The 23,950-nt window shown below is 31.9% G+C and overlaps 1 pseudogene; it reads right to left on the bottom strand.

Annotated features, from left to right (window-relative positions):
• Positions 1 to 23,950, bottom strand: part of LOC127863327 (probable G-protein coupled receptor CG31760) — a 52,851-nt pseudogene that overhangs the window by 8,094 nt on the left and 20,807 nt on the right.

Raw genomic sequence — 23,950 nt, 5'->3', positions numbered from 1 at the left:
ACCAAACATACCAGGATATCGAGGTCTCTCCCCGATCATGAACAAAACGTAATTGAGTCATGTTCTGATAAAAATGGGCATAATGCATGTGCGTAAATTGTCGTCCCATATTATCCTGTGCAGTTCGCACAGGCTAATGATGGACGATACTTTCCGCTTTAAAATTTATGACATTTTTCGTTTAAATGAAGTATCTTCTTTGCAATAATCAAATTTAGGCGGAAAGTGTCGTCCCTGATCAGCCTGTGAGAACTGCACAGGCTAATCTGGGACGACACTTTATGCACATGCATTATGTCCAGTTTTCTCATTACAAGATTCACTTGATCAAAGTGTCGATTTTCTCCATTCAATTACATTCGATGGTGTGTGAACTCATATTTACAACACGTACATTTATTGTTTGTTGAAACTCCGGTCCTCCAAATCACGATGTGTTTGATATAACTATAAACACATCATCAATAACGCCTCTTGTGCTGCATATAAACAATCTTAGCTAACGCATTCACATTGTTTACATCGACCGGTAACATGATCTGTAAGAGCTTTTCGCATTTTTTGTGAACGGCAGCGGAAATTAAATTTAGGGAAACAAAGGTCAAACGTGTTTATGACAAAACTCGAAGCGTAGAGATTGCGGAAATTTCGTATAATAAGACCAAGACGTGGAGCACACATCTTTTAGACTTATTGATAATCAAATTTCATCTACGTATTGATCTTATACCGAATAACATGTCATTAAGCAATTCTTTTCAAGAACACCAATAGTTGAATGTCATACGCTGATTCAAGTGCATTAAAGTTTTTCTTTGGTGATGATGATCATGCATCATTTTGGCAAATAGTTAATATCAGTATTGATTGAGATGAACTGATATAATTTTTTATTTTGTCTTCAACACAAATAAAAAAAAATCAATTATGCGCATTATTGATATTTAAAGAAGTTGGTTATTTTTTTCGGGGATGCCAATTCGATGAATATTAAATTGTTAAGTCTGTTTGTTTAAATTCACATACATCCTTTATGTGTATAAACTACAAATTGCATGGATCATTGGTGAGTCGGCCTTGCTTATTTACATAGTAATATTTCTAAAAGCAAATAACATGTCTAGAAGACCAAACCTGGAAAACTATATTGTTAAATATTTGTTTGAAGTAAACATACAACTCCGAGAACAGCCAGAATTACCTAATAGTGTGCTAAATGAAAACTTATAATTAAGACACTTGAGTATTGTCATTTAAGCACTAGAAGGGCATGACGGCTTTCTTGGTACAAATTATGTTGGCATATGTTGGTTTCAACAAAAATAATTATTTGATATCAAATTTAAAAAAACATAAAACTACGTTTTGTTTCCTTCTGGAAACTATCTGAACTGCATTATCTTTGAAATAAACAGATTGATTTGCAGACATAAACACGCTCTGCTTTTAAGGAGTGCGTCACTTCATCTTGCTTATCTGTATTATTTTCTCTCTCGTATACTTACCGGACATAAGATAAGAAATGCACCAAGAAGAAGTATCCTAAAGAGGACAGGCGAGGCTGCTTTCAAAACCTAGAACAGACAAGCATCACATTTGATAGTGTGTCCCTTGTGTTTTAAATATACTTGTTTACTCATAACGCATATAGTTTGGGACCGATTCATCAAATCTTTAAACAGATGTAAGCATGCTTGAGATACCTTAACATTGATTCCACTAAAATATGGACATACGCAGTTTCCTTTAATCAAATAAGACATATACATGGAGAATGCCGATCTTGCAATACTTTCGGTGGACTGATATGTTCGTGGTAACGTTGCACTCCGTAGTTTTTCAAAGATAAATGTGTAAGCACATATATATCGACATGAACTAATAACACAATCGATACGCTGACATCACACTGAAAGTTCGATATGTAAGTCATGGTGTGTTCAATCTTTAAAATCATGCTTTATTGACCTTTATACATATCGTCTTTCTCTCATAATGTTTCTCTTATTCATTTATGAGATAGCGAAACGACGTAAATGTTTAACTCGCTAGAGGAATCACGATAGATTTAATTTCTCTGGACGATAATAAGTGCTGGGTTTTTTAGGCGCGAGCATAGATAAGACAAAGTTAAGTGCAGTGTCGAAATCATGGAGACCAAATAGTAATTGAACTCCCTAACACTATAATAGTACAAACCACCCTTTTTGGTTGTTTAATCTATTGTATTACATGCCATTACTTATTGTAAATACTTAACGTGTATGAAAAAAGAACATATTTGTATGATAAATAGGAAGTGGTGTCAAATTTGGTAAAAATACAACTTTTGCAAAGTCATCTGAAAGCACCATATTGCACGTATTAGATAGCTCTATAGGCACATAGCACGCAAGGTCATGACTATAATTAGACCATGGATTTACATCAAGGAGTATTTACAGATTTACAGTCACCCTCTTCGAAAAACTGTACATAGTAAAGAGGTCTTAACTTATTGGGGATAGGAACATGTATTCTCAGTTTCTAGGTAATTATAAAAGGATAAACACAGAAATGTGATTTTCGAATTTCAATGGTCGATTATTTACTAGGTTTTAATCAGAAATGGACGATGATAATTCATCTCGTGCTAAGTGTTTGATTTATGTTATTTTTTTTAAGAACGATCAAAAAACGCTACCATTAATAACATAAAAACCGTTTTCATAAATATTTTTTTTAATAAAACATTTATTTTACACATATATTGGCAAAGGGCTTTGATAAATTGTTTCATACTTTAAATCTTAAGTCATGAAGAGTGATTTGTTGTTTGGCTATTTGACATCTAGGCTATTGCAATTAGTTTCAAATCCGTTTGTGGCTACAATTGTTGAACAAGCTTTTTGGAACGTTTTGATCAACGATAGAATATAGTCTTTTTATGATAAATGCAAATCAAAATTGAGTTTTCAGAAACAAGTTGGCTAAGACGTGTTTTGAATGTCCAGAACGTATGGCAAAATTGTAGTGTCAAGTCTTGTATTGGAAACGGTGAAAAGCGGTGCAGTTGCATATAACCTCCTTTTGTCGATTCAATGAAATGAAGTTTGAAGGCAAAAAGTTGTAGACCTTCGGATAAAGGTTTGTACAGATAATATTTCTGGTCAAATATCGTTAATATCTACTCCTATACTCTACAGAATGCCTAGTTATTAAAAATTATAATTTTCAAAAATGGAAGACCGCATTGGGACGGTCAAATCAAAGCATTTTGGGTTTAAACCGGTTTGCTAGGTATCAATACATCACAACATTAATGGCAAACAAAATGCGTTTGCAATACACTAAACATTGACACGCGAATCCAATTTTACACATTTCATTATAGTATTGTAATATTGTAGCTTTCAAAAATCTCTTTAAAGTTTTAAGGGAAAGGTTTTACTAGTGCAAAGAAAAAGGGTCCATTTATAAAAGATATCAAACTTTCTTATAAGCAACGTAATAAACATAAATTAGCCAAACAAACTCGGTGAAAGAAAGATCGTAAATATGTTTCATGATGACTGAACTATGACGACATTGCAGATATTAACGAGGATAAGCTGTTCTGCATCCACACATCACAAATCAACCTGCTATCGTGTGTAACAACAATGAAACCCCAGATACTATATCGGAAGATAAGTTATTGTTTTGACAACTTTTTAAGATGTATAAAATGCATTGTATAAAAGTTACAAGATGACCATTGTTTGCAGTTTCTACCTACAGGAAACTGCTCATAAGTTTGAGAATACATTTCGTCAGTCTCTGATCCTACAAATAAGCTCGTCAAAAGATACCTAACTACCTAAGTAAACTGAAAAATTGAAAAATTGAAAATGTATCCGGGTCAACAATTTATTACCATATATTCCCTTTATAATTGCGTATCTTCGTGTACAAGCCCGCTGTCATCTATTCGGAAAATTATTTAATTATTTTAATTCCATATCTAAGCTAAAATATACACTGACTAAAAGACACATCAGATAAAACAACAACGTTAGGAATAACCTTTACAAACAATGAAAATGAAACAATTCTAAAAAACATATTGCCTAAATTACAAAAATTTAAAAATTGTTTAAAATAATGGCAGCATCGTAAACTTACACTTATCGGAAAAAACACAGTGTTGAAAACGTTTGCACTTCCTAAATTAATTTATACACGAACAGTTCTCCCAAACCCACCAAATGATATTATTGAAGATATAAGATCAGAAATATTTAATTTCATATGGGACGGTAAACCTGATAAAATTAAGCGAACTCAATAAGTTCAATCAGTAGAATATGGAGGTATCAGACTAACAGATATAGATTCATTTCTGAATGCAATCAAATGCAGTTGGGTAAAAAGATATTAAGATAACACCAATACGAGTAAATGGAAATTATTCTACCAGAAAATCCTTAAAACATATGGTGACTCCTTACTTTTTGAATCTAACAACGACATCAATATCTTAGACGAAATTTCAACCAAAAACATATTTCTATCGAATGTTCTATCGGCATGGTGTAAAGTTACTAAACATTTAGAAACGAAAATAAACAGTAAAATCATTTTATGGAACAATAAAGACATAACTACTAATAATTAAACGTTTTTCTATAAAAATTGGTTCGAACGAAACATAAAATATACAAATACATGTCACTTATATAGGGCAAAGATTATTATAAAAAATATTCTATTGCGCTTCACAAACACTGCACATTGGTTATCCGTGAAAAAGATTGAACAAATGAGTCTAAAGTCTTGATCTAAAATAGCCCTCATTGTCAATGATTTTTAAGTGGCTTGGTGGATTGTTCTACCACTTCGAGCCAACAACAGCTAAAGATCTATCCGCCATCTTAGTTCGCCTCCTGGGAATAACAAGATAACAGTCACTTTGTGATCGAAGTCTATACCGACTGATTGCTGGGACAAACATTTCTTGCAAGTAACCTGGAGCATAACTATGGACAACACGAAAGACCATAACCAGGACTTTGTACATGATTTTAGCTTGATATGTAGATCAATTACTAGTATACGACTACAGAATAAACGACTTCTATTCCTTTGATAACTTATGCTACATATTTGGAATACTCACAAGTAATTTCCTGATGTATTACACATTGATCAAAAGTATACCCAAACATATTAAAGCTGTTACTAATACAAATAACACACCATGAACTAAAAAACTTTCGTAGAAAACATAATTGCAAAACAAAACAAAACAAACAAAATATTTAACACACTTCAAACACTTAAAAACCCTGCCAAAATCTCTAAAACTCAAACTAAATGGCAAAACCTTCTTGGAAAAAATGAATTTAATTGGAAACAAATATTCGTCATGCCATATAAATCAACTACTGATAGCACACTAATAAATTTTCAATATAAATACATCTAGATAATTCATAGCTACAAATAAATATCTTTTTAAATGCAACCTAGCCAATACAAATCTAGGTGATATGTATAGTGAACATATTGAAACAATAGAACACCTTTTATGGGAGTGTAAACATATTCAATCTCTATGGAATCAATTGACAAGCTTTCTAGAGAAACAACAATTGAACGTTAAACTATCTTTCTTAAACATCATTTTAGGTGTAAATACCCTTAAAAATACAAGATGTTAATGATGCTGTGAATTACATAATTATATTAATGAAATATTTCATATTCAGTATGAAATACAGAAAAGTAACACCTACAATGAACTGTTTTATCAATTATTTAAAACTGAAAATTAAATTGAAAAAGAAATAGCCCTAAACAATGATACACTTCATATATTTGAACAAAAATGGAAACGAATTAAATTTTCATAACAAGTCCAGTATGCTTTCTACCCACGTCATACAACTCATCCTCCTTCATAATTATTCTGTTGTATTTCTATTTCTTTTCTTTTCTTTCTTTTCTTGTCACTCTTTTCATTTTTTAAAGTATATACTAGCATATCTTGTATTATTGTTGCTACATGGTATCAATTTGTTTTATGATCAAATACATGTATGCATTGTATGTCGTATATTGAATAAAACAACACAAATAACAAGCTTTCGTACATTACAAACAACGCCACCTACATCATAGTTACATTTAAGTTCATATTAATAGTTTTGCATTATGTCAGGAACAAAACATTTGTAGACGTGTATACCATATGTAATTTGATTTTAGTAATATATGTAATTGTAAATGTGAGACAAACAAATCGTTCTGATATAAACCTGATAACCATTAAATCATCTGCACTGCTCGTTCAAGCAATGTATTGCCAGGAAATTAATTTAATTAAAAACCAATTGTGTGTAAAGCTTACGTCGACTTTCTCCCTATATTTAATTTCTATGGTCGATCCATTGAAGTATTTATTCTAAGCTTTGGTGTCTGGGAAATAGAATCCATCTTTGCAAACGCATTTGACAAAGAGCCTCGTCTAAAGGGATCTTTTCACGCTTTGGTAAATTGACAAAATTGAAAAAAGTTGTTTCGGATTCGCGAATTTTCGTTTTAGTTATGATATTTGTGAGGAAACAGTAATACTGAACATTTACAATGCTCTAATATAGCCAGTATACGCATCTTTTGACGATTTTAAAACCTAAAAATTATAAAGCGTTGCAACGCGAAACGATTGAATAATTTGGAGAGTTCTGTTTTTGTCGTTAAATTTTGTGAAACTACGAAGATTGCTTATATAAGGTATAAAATACGTCAAGTATGTGTACTCGGCGGAATAGCTCAGTAGGCTAAAGCGTTTTTACTTCAGGACACTCGCAGGACTCCAGGGGTCACTGGTTCGAAACCTGCTCCGGGCAATGTTCTTTTCCTTTTTTAAATTTTATTCTTGATTTTTTACTAGAGCTTTTACGATCCAATGTTTACATTTATCAATATAAAGCATTTAATGAGTAAGTTTTAAAATGCCAAAATCTGTGAAAAGGCCCCTTAAAGCCCAGACTGCAAATTGGTACTCAATGAAACAAATTGTCAAAAAACATTAAAGTCAAAGCTTATTAACACGGTCTGTATTTTGCAAAGAAACACATATTTAGAAGAAAGTGCTTAGTCTGTTTAGTGAAAGACAGCTCACATAATAGGTGAAGCTGATTCTTTTTATTCACGATTTTATTTTATATTAAATAAGTACAAAACAAGCAGTGTGCTCACGTATTATGTTATATTACGGTACGGATTGTTTCAATTGATGCATTTCGTGTTTTTAATCATATAAAATTACCTATTTCCGTGTTATTCTCTGCTTCATAATATGTAGCTTTAAAACAAGAAAATACGTGTATGTTCTTTATTGATAACAATTTTAGCTCCAAATGATCTTAACTTTTGTTTAAGTCCATATAATAAAGTAAAGTACTTTTCAAAAGGTAAATGTATTATTTCTATGAAATCATACAGTTCATAATCAGAACATGACAGTATGGTACACAGATTACCATTCAAATGAAAAATGCAGCCCGACATTAGTAACGTAAAATGAATATGAATAGTCAAGCAAGACAAATATTGCATAGTGTAAAAGCTTTCCTATGAGCCTATGTGTTTGTCTACCATTGCTTATTATTAATTTTTAAAGAAGTTATGCACGCTGGCGCACGAAACGTTCACCGGATGCCGGAAGTTGCAAATGGACACATTATTAGTTTTAAGTCGTGAAATGAATCACCGTCTGTGTCCAGGGTGTTTAATAGGTTGTTAATTTTCCGGAGATACGGACAGTTTTAGCATTACGCAAAACGTGGGAGCAGTGGTCTAATGGTAGGACGATGGCGTAGGGATCGAGAGGTCCCGGGTTCGAATCCCGCCCCGACCACTGGAATTTCCTTGAGCAAGAAATTTATCCCACATCTGCTCCTCTCCACCAAGGTGTATAAATGGGTGCCTGTGAGGAAATAAGCCAATGTGCCGTGGCTGCATACTGCGCAAAGATGTTAACGGACCCAATGATCAGGAAAAAAACTGTAACGCCCCTTGAACGCACATCTCCAGTAGGAAAAGGGCGCTATATAAATGTGGTATAAAAAAATATATTTTTTTTTTTAGTACTTATATTCAACATATGAATACTCTGTTTCATTGTTTATAATGAATACTTTGTTCTACCTACCTGTGTTGTAGTGTTTTTACAGCGGGCCGAATGTGCAAACACGTTCAGCTCTTCACCAGGTTCGTTTGGACACGGGTCAATGTCCACCTTCTGAACATCAATATCAATTCCACTGGTGCCTCTGGAAATGTCACGGGTATTAAAACTCTGTTATTATATTGTCCTAATCATCATTATATATATGCTACATGGTAGCTTTCATTTTAATAAAAAATGCACAAATAAACTATGTGTCTGCTGTAACGTGATGATATAAAGGATTTAACGATTAAGAAAAAGTCAACTTTAAATATCAAATATCATGTCCTTAATCCCTCTTTGCATTTTAGATTCTGTTTGTTGTAGTATAAATCTCAAACTAAATACGTTACCCATGTTCAATGACGATCATTTATATACAAATGCATATGCGTGAATGTTAGTCTAAGCTCACTCAGATACTTATTTCAAACTAGCCCCTATCCAAATTATGTATAACAATTATAATTATTTAATGTGATAACGAGGCACGGTCTGAAAAATATTTATTGTCCCGAGGACAGAGCAGCCGCAGTTAATGTTTGAACAGAGTCTGTATGACTTTAATTGTTATGTGTTTCTTATTAGTATGCCGGCTAACACATAAGGTATACTATTGTTACATGTCATCACAAATGAGACTGTTATGTAATTGTCTTTAGGTCTCTTGGGAACAATATTTACTATATAAGTCCTTAAAATGTTCTAAGCCTTTGATGTAATGCTTTATATAATTGCAGTATTTGGAGTGTTCATCAATTAATATAAACTGTGTCGTCTAATATTGTACACAATACAAAATTTCATTCTAAATGGATGTATCGTATAATGCTGAAAATAACAATGGAAGAAGCAGTACTTGAAATGAAACATCAATCGTGCAAACGATTTTATTATAACTGACTCAACGGTCCGTACGGTGTAGTTCATTAATTACATTGTTGAACTATTTATATATATATATATATAATTAAACGTATAAAATATACAACATATATTGACTTCTGACTAGTGCTAGACCTGTAAGTAAGGAATAGTTACTTCAAGTGGATCACGCTATTCCGAAATGAGGCGTAAACCTACTTAAAATGAAACGTTCCGTTATCGTAACCAAAGAAGGGAACTGTGTACGTCATCATCCAGATAAAACCTCCGCCGCAATCAAAATACGGAAGCGTCCGATGGCCATCGTCGTAAGTTACAGTCAGAGAGAAATCAACTTCCGTGGCTTCGTGAAAAGTTTGATTATATCGCCACTGTGTCGTACCTAAAATTGATTATGACTTAAAATTAAAGCGCTCTTTAAGACACAAAAAAAAACGGGAACACAAACATGGCGGATAATATATGTAGGTCCACGCCTGAAATGAAAGTAGTTAATGTTCAAATTTACATAACTTTTTAACATAATAGTGATTATAGTATGGAGATAAAATGATGCACATCACAATTTAAATCAAATCAATGGAGGGTTGAACATTTCTTCTGTGAAGTTTCATGTCGTTTAAATGGACGAATGGGTTGCTTAATGCGCCTTTAATGTTTTATGCCGTTACAGATTTGCATAAAAGTTGAATATTTATAAGAAGACGAGAGTATAAGTACCATATAGCTATCTATATAAGTCCGTCCTGGTTTCATAACTAATCAGATATTCGTCGTATTGTGCAAGAAAATATAGCAATATTTAACAAGTAACATTGCTTAAAAAAGAGGACGTCCTAAATAACAGTGGTTATAAACAGGATGAATATTGAATAATTTGAAATAACCAAATAAAGAACCAAACAATTGTAAGGTGAAATACTTCCAATTGTTATTTAAGAACGTATTGAATGATGTAAAAGGAAATATGAAACAATAACAATAGTGCGTTCTCAATATCGATCAACGTCGTCCAAACATGAGTATTATATTTGATGACAATTTTGATGACAAAAAGATAAATATGTCAGCAACGTCGATTGAAAGATAAACGTGGCAGTTTTGATTTAAAAGCCATGCGGGCGATTGGAAACAATAGCAATACTATCAACATAATTGTAATTTTCCGTTATTTTCTGATTTTTTTTGTCTTTTTGTTTTATAGTCTTCAATATTATTTACTGTTAGGAGTTCGTCTAAGTAAATTGTAAATCATGCTGAGTGATGTTTTCATATGAATTTTTTCTGGATATTTTTTTATTTTCGAAACAAATACGTATTCCAATCGATTAGTTCGACCACCATGTAAGGTTTTATTTGCAAACGTATGATAAGATATAACTACTTACTAAACAGTTCAAACTACTGCCTCGGCAAAGCGTTGAATTTGGTTTTCGTTGCAGTAAACGTTGCACACAATGACTGTCAATTGTGATCATTCTTGTCACAACTAGATAGTAACTTTTTCCTATTTAGGTGCTCTCTTGGTCTTTTGATAATGTTAAGAAACACAAACGTACCTAATAGAATATATAAGTATTACTGTTGTTATTTTACTTAACTGCAATCAATATGTCAATAAGCAAAATTAAGACAAATACTAAACACACACGTGCATATTTTAATGAAGAAAAAAATACTTTAGGGACTCTTGAAACAACCACAACATATTTTCTATAAAGGAGTTCTACATTTAACAGTACCTTTGAACTTAAAGCACTAAATATTATATGCAAGTCTATAAACTGTGAGTGGAATATGCACCTGACCATCCCAACATAAAATCTTATCACGCGACAATCTCATTTTCATAGGATTGTTTACAGTATGTTCCGGTAACAACGAGCATTTCATAACGGCTTTAACGCGGAAGATTTGTAATCAGGAAGTCCTCGTGAAAAACATCTGATTTTCAAATGATGATTTAGACATGAAAGGACCAACTAATTGTTTTTAATAAAAATTCAATACTGCTCCAGCAGCTGGAGTTTCACTTCTTTATAATGAATCAGTTCGCTGGTTATATCTTGTCATTATAAACAAAATCAAATCTGATTCAAAAGATGTTCGCAAGAGTGGCGTGTATTGCACAAAAAAACCTAACTTCATTAAGCAAAGTACTTAAGCAAATTAACAAGGCATTAACCATTCATGATAATTGACGTACACTGCCGGGTTGTGCAAGGCAAGGCTTGTCTATGATTCGTTCAGGCAAGATGGGCTAAACTTTGTTTCGCAATGTCTTGAAAATATGTTTCTATTGTTGCTTCTTGGAAAAAAAATTAAAGGTTTCTTTTCACAGATTGTCGAATGTATTGAAGTTTGTCATGAAATGCTTTAGATTGATGAATGTAAAAATTTGATCTTAAAAAAAAACAGTTAAAAACAAGAAAACATGTTAAGAAAGAAGATCAGTAACCCTCTACTGGGCTCGAACCACTGACCCCTGGAGCAAACGTCTATCGCTAAAACCACTCGACCATTCGTGCTCATACAATGAATGATGTTTTTCTTACTATATATAAGCAATCCTCGTAGCATAACAAAATATAACGAGAACAACAGAACTCTCCAAATTATTCAATCGTTTCGCGTTGCAACGCTTTATAATTTTCAGGTTTTTAAATCGTCAAACGATGCAGATAACGGATATTTTAGAGCATGGAAAATGTTCATTATCACTGTTTCCTCATAGATAACATAACTACAACGAAATATTGCGAATCTGAAATATTTTTTTATTTTGTCAATTTACCAAAACGTGAAAAGGCCCATTTAAGCGAAATAAGAGGACGGATAGTTTTTAGATACCAGATAACGTATTCGTGCTTGCATTATTTTACCATATATCTCGAATTTCCTTGACAAATTAAGAAAAGTACATGATTTTTAACTTGTGAATCGTGAGAGTGATTTGCTTTATGTGAGGATTGTCAAACCATTAAACAGGTTAAAGCCACTAATGTATTTGTACCAAACGTTCCGACGTGGCGAATTATTCCTTGTATTAAGTTATTCTGTCGGGCTAAGTGTCAATTTTAAACTTGGTTGAAATAACCTTTACCATTCGAATACGTTTTTTTGAACTTTTCGTATTTTAATGTTCAATACTTTGTGTATGCCAAATTATAATGCATAATACCGACTATGGTTAACTTGTCTCAAACAACAGACTAGCTGGTTGTTACAAGATAACTACCGAAAATGATCCTGTCGTTAAATGCTTCTGTATTGACATTGTCAAAATAATGTTTCTTATGGTAAATACTTTCTAGATATCAAGCCATATAAAGGCGTTGACGAGGTTACTCAATACAACGAGTAATATGAAGGGTACATTATTAGTGGCATTACTTGATTTAATATACGACGGAGTCTTACACGCATAACGTGTTAAATTTGATAACCACAACAAAAAATATGTATAAATTTAACGTGTTAGCAGTGAAAGTAATTTATATAAAACTGTGGCATTTTCGAACAAAACATTTTATGGTATTTAGTTGTTACATTTTCTGAATTTCTCAAATATTCCTGTTTGCTCTGGCTTTCGGGTCCAAGTTCGTAATCGACTTAATAATATTTTTCATTTATAATATATTTGTTTAAATACAACCAAGATTCAAAATGTTTGCTATGACACTTTGAACAACACGCAATATTTGAATGTTTTAACATTTTAAAATGCCCACTTGTGTTGATGAATATTTGGCATTTAGACATGCATGGCAAATAATCAAGCAAATCCTAAGAACTGAATAACGGAGGAAATTTACTCAATCAATAAGACAAAATGCAAAATTAGAATCAATACTGCTTTGGTATATGCAGTTACATTAATTTCATTGTAATGTTAACAATAATAAGTGTACTAGTAACCTGAACGTAAGCAATTATTACTTTAGTTGTGTAATAAACAATACTGAAATAGTTGTTAGCAGTAATCATGTGTCGAAAACGTATGTGTCTTATTTAGTTTATTAAGCGAGGCTGGATATTTTTGTCAGAATACTCATTCTTTTTGTGTGCGTTGTACATTATTTAAAAAAAGGTTTTAAACTTCACGACCTACATTAAAAGTTCATGACATGACAAGACAGCAAAAGGTTAACATCGATTTATGTATTTCTGAAGTTCTCTATTTTGGCTTTCTACACGTATTGTTTCCATAAAATCATTGGGGAATTCTCATTCATTATGCGACGTAAATGTTTCAAAACTGTTTTGTAAATGTAAAATTGCCAGAGTCGGTTTTGAATTTTTGGAAATAGACTGTTACGAAAGTTTATAAAATAAATATAAAGAATAGTATAAATGTATTTAAAGTCTTATTTTAGGTAGTTTTTGATTGAGAGGTTCATCAGCAAAAGGTGTATTTATTCTTGCTAGATTAAAAAGTTATAATACGTATTCTTTTTGAAAAGTCAAATTGTTAAACCATAACGTTGAAGCAAGGATCACACAACAAACTGAATTTATTGAGGTCTTTCTTAGATAATTAACAAATCGTATTATTTGTAAATGAAGTGTGCGTCAATTTTCAAGAATCAGTAAGACCTTATTGTTTTCCTGGATCATGAGTTTGATAACGTTCATTCGTTTAGTGTTTCCGTCTTTTTTTATAGGATAATTTCTAAATACCGAATGTTCTTCCTCTTAGTTTATGCTAGAATTTGTCCATAATGACCCGGTTTTAGTTTCGAGCTGTGCATTGCCGTAATCCTCAATCGAGAAATCGTATTTGTCACACGAAGGTTTCGTAAATTGCTCTTGATAGCATACTCCCACTTTAAAAGACATGCTCCTTATTTCCGGGAAATTTACAGAGCAAAAATGCAATACTATAAGAGAGAAATCGGCGTTAGAATCTGTTCACAAGTTGTGCGGGACATGGTTTAAGTTAATGCATATCATGGAAAATAAAGCTGTAGCCAAGCTTTGTTGTAATATTATTTTAAGAGACGCATTAGGCATATAAGACATATAAGGCTATATAATGCGGTATTATTGGAATAATACATATAATACACTATCCAGGTGATTATAGTTATACATTAAAGACGAAAATCAAAAAATGCAGCAAAGACAAATTAGCGCCCGAGGCGATTGTGACGAACATATTGTGCACATTTTTTCTACAATAACCAAAGTTTTCGTCTTTTAATAGGATCGGAGTTAGTGTTCGTAAGTCGTATAGATAACGTTGCAGGAAATTAAAATGATCCGTAAAACACAAATGTGTATTTGTGTCGTATGCACAAATCTGCACTAATCTGCACTAAAACTAAATTTAGATTTACATCGTACATACATGATATACATGCTGGCGAATTCGTCTGTACAGACATTATCGATCTCAGAATTAAATATCTGTGTTAGTTTGTATTTTTTGACACATGTTCTTCTTAATTTTATTTTGATTAATATTGCAGTATATGTAGAATAAATGTTTTACACATTTTATATAAATTCATAAATATTTAACAAAACCGTATAATCTCGCTTTAAGGCTTGACAATCATCCCATTATTTTAGAATTTTAATTGTACCGTAAACGGTAGTATCCCATATACTATACATACAGGAATACGTTAAAAGCAACACCAACGTCTTGTTCAGTCTTTAACACATTAATACATATGTATATGTGTCGACCCAGTATTCCTATGACTTGACAGTGATATCTCTTCATTGATTTTCCATTAAAAGGTATTACGGTTTGTGAAGTCGTGCTTGTGATCCAGTGTCAATTGTATGTATACTGTAAAAAACAACTATAGTATCGAACTATTTTGAATAAAAACAAAGTTTTACTATTGAAATTTAGCCGATGTAAATACTTATTAAACAGTCAATACTATAGTTTTTTTTAAGATTTTACTGTTTAGATATTGGTCACAATATTACTCATTTGGTCGATTGTTTCCAATCACGACCGACGTGAAAACCATTCCACAAAAAAGATTCCCGCCGTGTGGGCTTTAGGTCTACCATTCTCAATTATATTATTTAAAATTATAACGCAAAATACGTAAATATTAATAGTACTACAATTGAAACCATGCCGTTCATAGCTGCATAATTAAGTTCGTTAAATATCGTTATGTTTAACCTTTAAGGTGTAACTGACTTATATATATTATTTCATTATAAGAATGTCATATATTTTAATGCAAAACTAAAGGTAATACTTACGACAACCCACTACAAATACGGTCTAAGATTAATATGACAAAGCAAATGATTAAACAAATCACGAAGGCAAAGGAATGTAAAGTTTAAGATATCGTACATCAGTTAAACTTATCATAGTAATGAAACGAACAGACATCAAATAACAACTAATTGACATAAGATCAAAAGAAACGTCTATGGATATCTGATCCATTTCCACAAATAGTTCGCGTGTCAACGACGTGCTCAGAAGCTAATTTTACATCCTCCAAAATAATAACTTTCAAAGGTGAAGGTGAACGATTTTTAGTTCTCAATTCAGTTGTGTATATATTTAATAATTATACAAGTCATTGTATATGGGCAACGAAATATTAAAATAAGCAAATTATGATGTTATATGTAGTCTTAATTGATTAATGCCATAAGGGAGTTTACAATATGATTTATTACAAATAAAAACATATTTAAACCTATCGAGCGATATTTACTATGTCATTTCAGTGAAAATTATTTCATAGTTCAAATGTATGGACGCAATGAACTGCCTTACAATAACCTCCTACGTTCTGATTTTAACGGTGTATGCACAACATCATACGTATGAAGTTGAAATGGACAAAGTACTTCTTGTATAATACCAAAAGCTTCTGTGTGTATCCTCATGTTCTGCATCAAAAAAACAAATCTATAAAAATGCGTATAACAATAAAAACATCAAACACATCCGTATCATTGCATAATAAAAAGGTTATTTATATTTGATAAATAACGTTTTCCTTACGAGTTTTATTTGAAAACAGCACAAAAATATATGGTGAAAAGAAGGCTGTGATAAATAAAACACCGGCGGTCTCCGGGACATGCAGTTAGTAGTTAAACTTCGAACGCGTTCTATATTAAAGTAAGCCATATAAATAAAGCTTATTGAATCAAATGCCTCCAGAATATCTGAACGTTCTAAACTTGCTCTGGTATTGCTCGGCATCACGCATTCGGGCTCGTATATCAATTGTATAATATTCATGAATTCTCAGAGATATTGTATAATACACTAAATATTTCAATACAACCGGAAATTAATAGGCTTATACCAGTATTTGACCAACGGAACGAATAAACAGCTCGGGTATTAAATCAGAATAAATATCCTCTCACATTTCCGCATGAAGTGATTTTTGACTCAACAATGATTACATTAAATAAGCATACCAATACCACCACTGAGTAATCTGAATGTTTTCGAACAGAAATGCTTTAACATATGAAACACAATTGACAATGAAATAAAATTCCGCTTTTGTAAAATAAATGTAAAATTAACTTAAATTATTTCATAGTAAAATAAACACCGTAAAATATATACATATATGAGAACTCATGAATATGGGTCGTTTCAAGAACATTTAAAAAGTAACTACGATTATTGTACACCCTCTTTGAAGCACGCATGATGAGTCAAGATGTCACGAATTGTTTGTATATTTTTTCCGTTCAATACATTTTATTTTCCTCGTAAATAGGTTTGTAGCAGTCGAGGGCATCTCACTCCATGACTTATTAAGTTCACAAGTTGCATTTTCATTTAAAAATAATTAGTATACAATCAATTATTAAAAGCCTTTACATTACAATAAACAATACCTTTTAAGAAACAGTTAACAATACAATACTCTTATGCCCCACATCACAACATATAACTACTGGAAAACAGGGAACACTAGTTCCCATTCTTTTCTTTTGCACGAGGCATTTCATTTAAAATATGACGGTGCAATGACAGGTGCACTTTTGCAGCTCTAAGAGTTTTATCTAGTTTTGTTCATTTTACAACTTAAATTAACATTTTTATCATAACAGATATTACATTTAACGACCCATTCCTGTTTCTATGCCTCAGTATATTTGAAGGAATATTTAGAAGTTTGAAAGATGAATACATCTAGAAAACATTGTTTAAGGATTTATTATTTCATTGCCAACATATCTGTTGAATAGTTGCACATTCGGTTTCAAAAAAGTACTTTGACATGTCCTTTATTCAATTAAAACATAGTTTGTACCTATAATTGAATGTTCATTTATAATTTGAAACCATTGAAATGTGTATCCCGTGTAATACGAAAGGGCAAATCTAAAATATATTGCTATCTTTGTTCCAATATAAGTAAAACGGTCAAACATTTATCTATAAACACAGGCGAACACGTATGGTTTGTACCTTTGAACCTGTCGGGCCTTTTGTGTTTACCAAGATGAGCAGTATGCTAATGGGGATAAACGGTTTCCTGAAGTTTCTGAGAAATTCTGAGCTTCTCCGACATTTTCACTGCGTTAATAGTTCATAGAAAACATAAGTAGTTTGGATGGAAGTTATATACTTTTAAAAACTACCAATTGTTATCTCTTGGTTATGAAATAGTGGATTTTGAAGCAAAAGTTGATGTGGAAATGGTTCTTTTTTACAAAGTTCAACAACTGATTTTAGTGTATCTTTCCAAAATTCTTGTATCTTGTTAATGAAGTTTGTTTAGGACAATGGCTGCCGAATGCCAGAATAAGAAAAAGTTCACATTTGTCTTCATCACCGTCAACTACAAGCCTGAAAATTGTGTTATTATGATTGTTTCACGGGTATCATAAAGCTTTTCACAAAAAGGAATCAACCAAAGACTACTGTTGGGATATCATAATTGACATAATATATATCCAACTTTACAATTGTCATCTTTGTTATATTCAGAATAATCGAAAAAATGGTATCAATAAATATAAGCAAACAAATATTATAAGAGTTTTTGAATCCCTGTCTCAATTGGCAATTAACACGCTTGTTGGTCGGTCAATGAACTGTGCAATGTAGTCTAGATTAGTTCACTGGGAAATGTATATGCGATATGGTTTGCTTTTCTATTATCCACCGAAAGACAGTTAACCTTTCCAAGTAGGTATTATGATCTTCCGGATATTTTTTTGTTGTTTTGAATGACTGATGACATGCTTTTGTTATCAAATACCGTTTTCTGAAGAATTCTGATTTATTTAGTCAAGAAGTCACATGATTATCCGTTATTTAGATATTTAACGAAATAACGATAACTATTTAATAAACATGGCTTTATGCGTATTCCAGTTACAACATTTGATTTATTGCCATAATTATCACAATTATGAAAATAAGACGTTTGAATTCCAATTTACCACCACTAAAGCAAGAGCGTTTGCTACCTTTTTCTCCTTTAAACTTAGATATGCAGAAATCGCTCGTACACCTTATAGAAACTTCAATACTAGATTGAATTGACTCAGAAATGTTTAGCACGTTTGCTTTTTTATTCAGGAAACAAATAGTTGTATTGATATTAATACAGTATAAAATATCGTGAAAAGTCTCTGTATCTCAATACAAGAAATGATTTACAGTCGTCAATAAGGAATACAAATGTTGGAACACGTCGCATTTTAACGACATTGATCTTTTTTTTGCAAAATAAACCAAAATGATTTAGAGAATGTAAGCTTGCCAAAACGCGTTTTTATACGGCGTGTCACTGGACGTTTATGGCTGCCATGTGCTTAAACGAGTAATATAAAGTCCATGTTCCAATAGCGCTTTGGTCGGGGAATCCTGATTATCTTACGATCTTGATGGACACTTCATTACGGCAAATATCACCTTTGTGCGGTATGGATTTTTTGTCTCACTAATGCCGATCAGTGGTCCAACAGATTCGCAAATATAAGCACCACACTAAAGACATTTAAAGCGGAGGTTCATTAATTGTATATCATCATCGAACTGAACACATTTATCGATTCAGTTATAGAAATTGTGTTTTGAACTTAGGATACAAAGCCGCACGTACACAGAAGAAACATATTTTTAAAAACTCAGAACAATGTCCAATAAAAAAGTAGGAAAATGTGTTGCATTTTCTTAAACTTGACTTTAAAATGGCAGTCATGTTCCCAGCTTGGGTCAAATCCATACGGACGTGTTCCAACGTATGTTTAAAGTAAGTTCTTCACAGTTTCTACTTATTTGAACTTTACAAATCACAAAGATTATTACATAAATAAAACAAAATCAAACATTGATCTTTACAAGAATAAAAACTTAACGCGTTTAAAATCGTCGCTTTCTACTAAGGGAAGGCGTTAAAGACACTGAATAGTGTTACCATATGATCGAAAAATTACTCATTATTTTCAGTACATTATAGCTTAGGACAGTAGATTGGCTGGCAAATGTCTGTTTACTCAAAAATTCTTAGACAGAGTCGATTAAAAAGGAAATGAATAACAATATAACTACCTAAGCGTTCAACACTCATTTAAGCTCCAATTGTTGTAATCTTATAGTGTGAAATGAAACTAGCGGTGGATGCATAAACTGCCTTGGCTTATTATTATCTTGCGTTACATTTACATGTATCGCAAAGTTTTGTGTGTGTGTAGATTTTTCAATTCAACATGTTGCTAGCTATGTTGTGAACTTTTTTGAAAATAGACACGTGACTTTTGGGTGCGTTTACACCCTCCTCGACCTCAGACAAGGTAAAATTTTACATTTTAAGGATAAAGTAAATAATATTCGGTAGTACTAATATATAGTTATTTTTCGTTTAGTACAAGCAGCTCATTAGTTGTTTTCATCATGTTGATTGTTTTATGGAATAAGATATTTGTACGTGCAGCATTATTTCTGAAACATTTCTGAATCTACACGTTTCACAGAAGTGATTCAATCGTCAAAACAATACACTTATTAACAGAAACGTTGCTATACATGTGCATACGTATGTGCATCAGAATAATTAATATAAAAAAGCAGCAGCAGAATATATGTTTCATTTGAGGATCATCGGTGAACTATAATTATCATAATACATTCATCATTCGAATATGCTATCATAGTAGGAAAATCGGTTGAATATAAAATCATAATAGAATTACAGTTATATGCATAATCATAACAAATCATTAGATGAGAATGTTTTGATAATAACTGGATCTGTGAAATTATAATTGTAAAAGACTCGTCAGAATATAATCGTACGAGGAGTATCAGCAGAATACATTAGAGTAATAAGAGCATCAGTGTCGTAATTGTGCATAGAATGAGCAACCGTGAATCGTAATACGACATCAGCGGAATTAATTGCAGTTATTGACCAATATTAAAATATATTATCGTAAAAGGCGCATAGGTGGACTGTGTTATCATAATTGAAGCATCAAAGGAATATTTTTTCATAATTTTATCAAACATTGAAAAAAGTATCACAAGAGGAGCATCTGTAAAATTTATCATCATAAAAGAGCATTAGTCGAATACATTTTCATAAAAGGACCATCCGTGGACTATATAATCATAACAGTAGTTAAGGTGAAATATATTATATTTTAGGAACATCCATATAATCTCTTCTCATTGTATAGAGAATATTGGAATATAATATAAATTATTGGAAAATCAATGTAGTATAATCTCATTTATGAGCATAAACGGAGTCTTATCGCGATGTACAAACATCAATTTCATATCATCATTATAGCTGTATTCATGGATTTCATTCGCATTGTATAAGACTCATTTGGATAAATTTTCTTTATGTTAAAACTCTGAACCACAGTCAGGTTTTCGCATACCTTGATGAACGATCCGCTGTCTTAAATTTGCCTTACGTACTAAACCTAACCATTACAATATACTAACATGAATTTAAATAAAATCATCTTTAACACAGATGTTTTATAAGGTTTGTGTTGCTTTTTGTCGTTGTTTTGTTTTTGTTTCTGCTTTTGGTTGTTGTATGTTCAACTATTCCATGTATCTGTCGAAGTGTTTACGTTCTGATATTTGTTCTGCAAGTGAAATCGATAGGTATAAAGATTGAAATAAAACTTTACTAATTCATATATATCGCATGAGACAAGCATGGTTGTTTCGTTCTAATAAAAGCATCATCACTGTCAGCGGATCTATTATAACAACATATATCTTCATAGCAACATTAAGAATTATTATTGATCACATTTAATTAGATGAAATGATTTAAACAGTGTTTTTCTGTTTAATGCTCATCATGTTCTAACCCGTAAAACCTCACGATGTGATAAGAAAGTTTGATTAAAGATCAAAAAAGTTTGTAGCGAACATTGTTGCAACGTTTGTTTTCTACTTCCATAAATACGATGATCTTAAATGATGGCTGCTCTGAATGTATACTTCCAAATACATAAAATTATGTTCTGTAACTGAACGTTAAAGCGTTTTAGTGTTGCTTCTACCAGAGAGCTTCCCATCAATTTTAGAATGACTTGAATGGTATGACGTGAAAGGCTTAGCCACAAATATGAACGAACGAATGACATCAATTTTCACAATCACGATTTTGGAAATTTTTGTTGGAACATTGTTTACACGAATTCACTGACAAATGCTTTAAGATTGTTTTCTTACTATTAAACTGACTCAATGAAAAGGAATTAAATTAAGTGCCAGATTCAATAAATTAATCGACTATTGATAATTAGATATTAACGGATAAAGTGGTATCATTCATTTAAATCACTGTCAAAATCTGCAAAAGGTTAACTTTTAAACTTTGAATAAATACATATAAATTGATTGCACAAGTAAGGTATGTGCTTAAATAACCACGTGAATTTGACCAGTTGAACAAATGTGGACAACTCACGAATATAAACTGCAATAGTCATTTCATTTAATCCATCATCACATGTATTTTTGAACAAAGGTTTTGGATCATTGAAAATTATCATTTACAACAAAATATGCATTAAAAATGTCTTATCACTTCTTCCAATTACAGGTTAATTGTTGGAATTGGCAAAGCATAAATAAAAACCTTTACTTCACTTATAAGAATTGCTTAAAAAAATCAAGTATCGGTGAAGTTTTCGGAAATCGTGCATATAGCCAGCATAAGTAAAATAACAAAGATCCCCCTGCAAAGGTCGCACCATGTGTTTCAAACATCGATAAATCACTGCACACTGTTTATGTGTGCTCTTATTTGCATTGCTTAGTTTGTGTCTCTACATTTTACCCCCGTTGTGCCCTAGGCCAAGTCGTGTGACAAGATCTTTTGTTATTTTATGCTTTTGACTATAATATCAAAGATGACGGATTCATATGAACATATTTTTGCAAGAACTGACCCATAATCGACTGTTTTATATGGAAAACAGGTTATCATACTGGCTTCACTAGAAGCCGATATTTATCAGTAATCATAATTGTAAGTGGGCCAATGAAAGCGATTTATCAAACAGTGAATAACAAAATATATGTGTGATTAATCAATAAGTCGATGTTTGAATAATTCTTGTCGGCAAAGACATAAAATGACGATGGTATTGTGTTTATGATTATTATCACGAATGTCGAACATTGAACTTTATAATTAAACAGTAAACAAAAGCATAAACAAAAATTAATAAACAAGTGGAAATTTAGGGAACATTTTATGTATAAATTTGTTTTAAAGTCAACATAAGCCAGCTGAAGATCTCGCCTTTTTGCAAAATAACAATCAATTAAAACTTAATAAATAAATTGCGCATATGGTTTATATTTCGGTTTTCTAGTGCTAAAAATACCACACGATTGCATGAATATTAGTGAGAGTTTAAGGCCTTCATTCGCAGCAATCATTGATTGAGATCGATTGAGCGAGTCTTACCTGGGTCACATGGTTACCCATAAGGTTACTCTGGCCTCTAACACTCTATGTCAGTGTCATACTGTAGCGCGATTAAAGATCATTAAACATGAAGAGGCCATGATTTCATGATAAGTATGTCCTGACAACATTTACCAAATACGTGTACAGTCTGTAAGAATAAACTATGAGCTTCGTTTAATTCCTTCATTTGTGCTCGGTTTCTTTCGTGCATTCGTTCCATAAGTTGAATGATGCTACAACATAATTAAGTTTATGAACAGAAGATATTCTTCCATACATGCTAGTATAAGAATAATAAACGGGAGCTATAAATACGTAAAATCGTATTCCGTTGTGTGTATAATATTTAAGCACGTTTTTTGACCCGATTTATTCGTTTATAGCTAATTTTACTTTCCCCAACCCGACAAACTCTGTATTTATAGCAATATAGGATAAACATTTATTAAAGTTATATTATAATCATATCTATATAACCTGTTTTTAAACGGGTATGATATTGTTGTCAATTCGCAACTATGATCATTGTTAAATAAAACCACTAATTAAAAATTAGTCCTTGTTAATCATGACCTTAACGTTGGACAATGATAACTTAATCATACGTACATCAAAAGTGTTTTTTCGACGAATGACGGTTACTCACCAGTTATGAAATATTCTTCTTGTATGTAAGCCATTTCAGTTATGAAATATTATTCCGCAACATAATGCCATTGTATTGCGACAACTGACAACCTAAATATTTTGTTAAAACGTACAATATCTTTTAAATTACATGTTTTGAATCATAGTTACCTTACATATGCAAAGTATAGACACACTATGAATGTTGTGACAGTGACCCAGAAATATGTGACAGTCGTATCATTATCGAATTGCATATCACGCTTTTAACTCGCTTATTTACATATTACAATAAAATATATTACGACGCCATAAG

Source organism: Dreissena polymorpha, unplaced genomic scaffold (assembly GCF_020536995.1).
Source record: "Dreissena polymorpha isolate Duluth1 unplaced genomic scaffold, UMN_Dpol_1.0 chrUn005, whole genome shotgun sequence".
NCBI lineage: Eukaryota > Metazoa > Mollusca > Bivalvia > Myida > Dreissenidae > Dreissena > Dreissena polymorpha.
The sequence above is the reverse complement of the archived record's forward strand: the minus strand, read 5'-3'. Positions and strand labels throughout refer to the sequence as shown.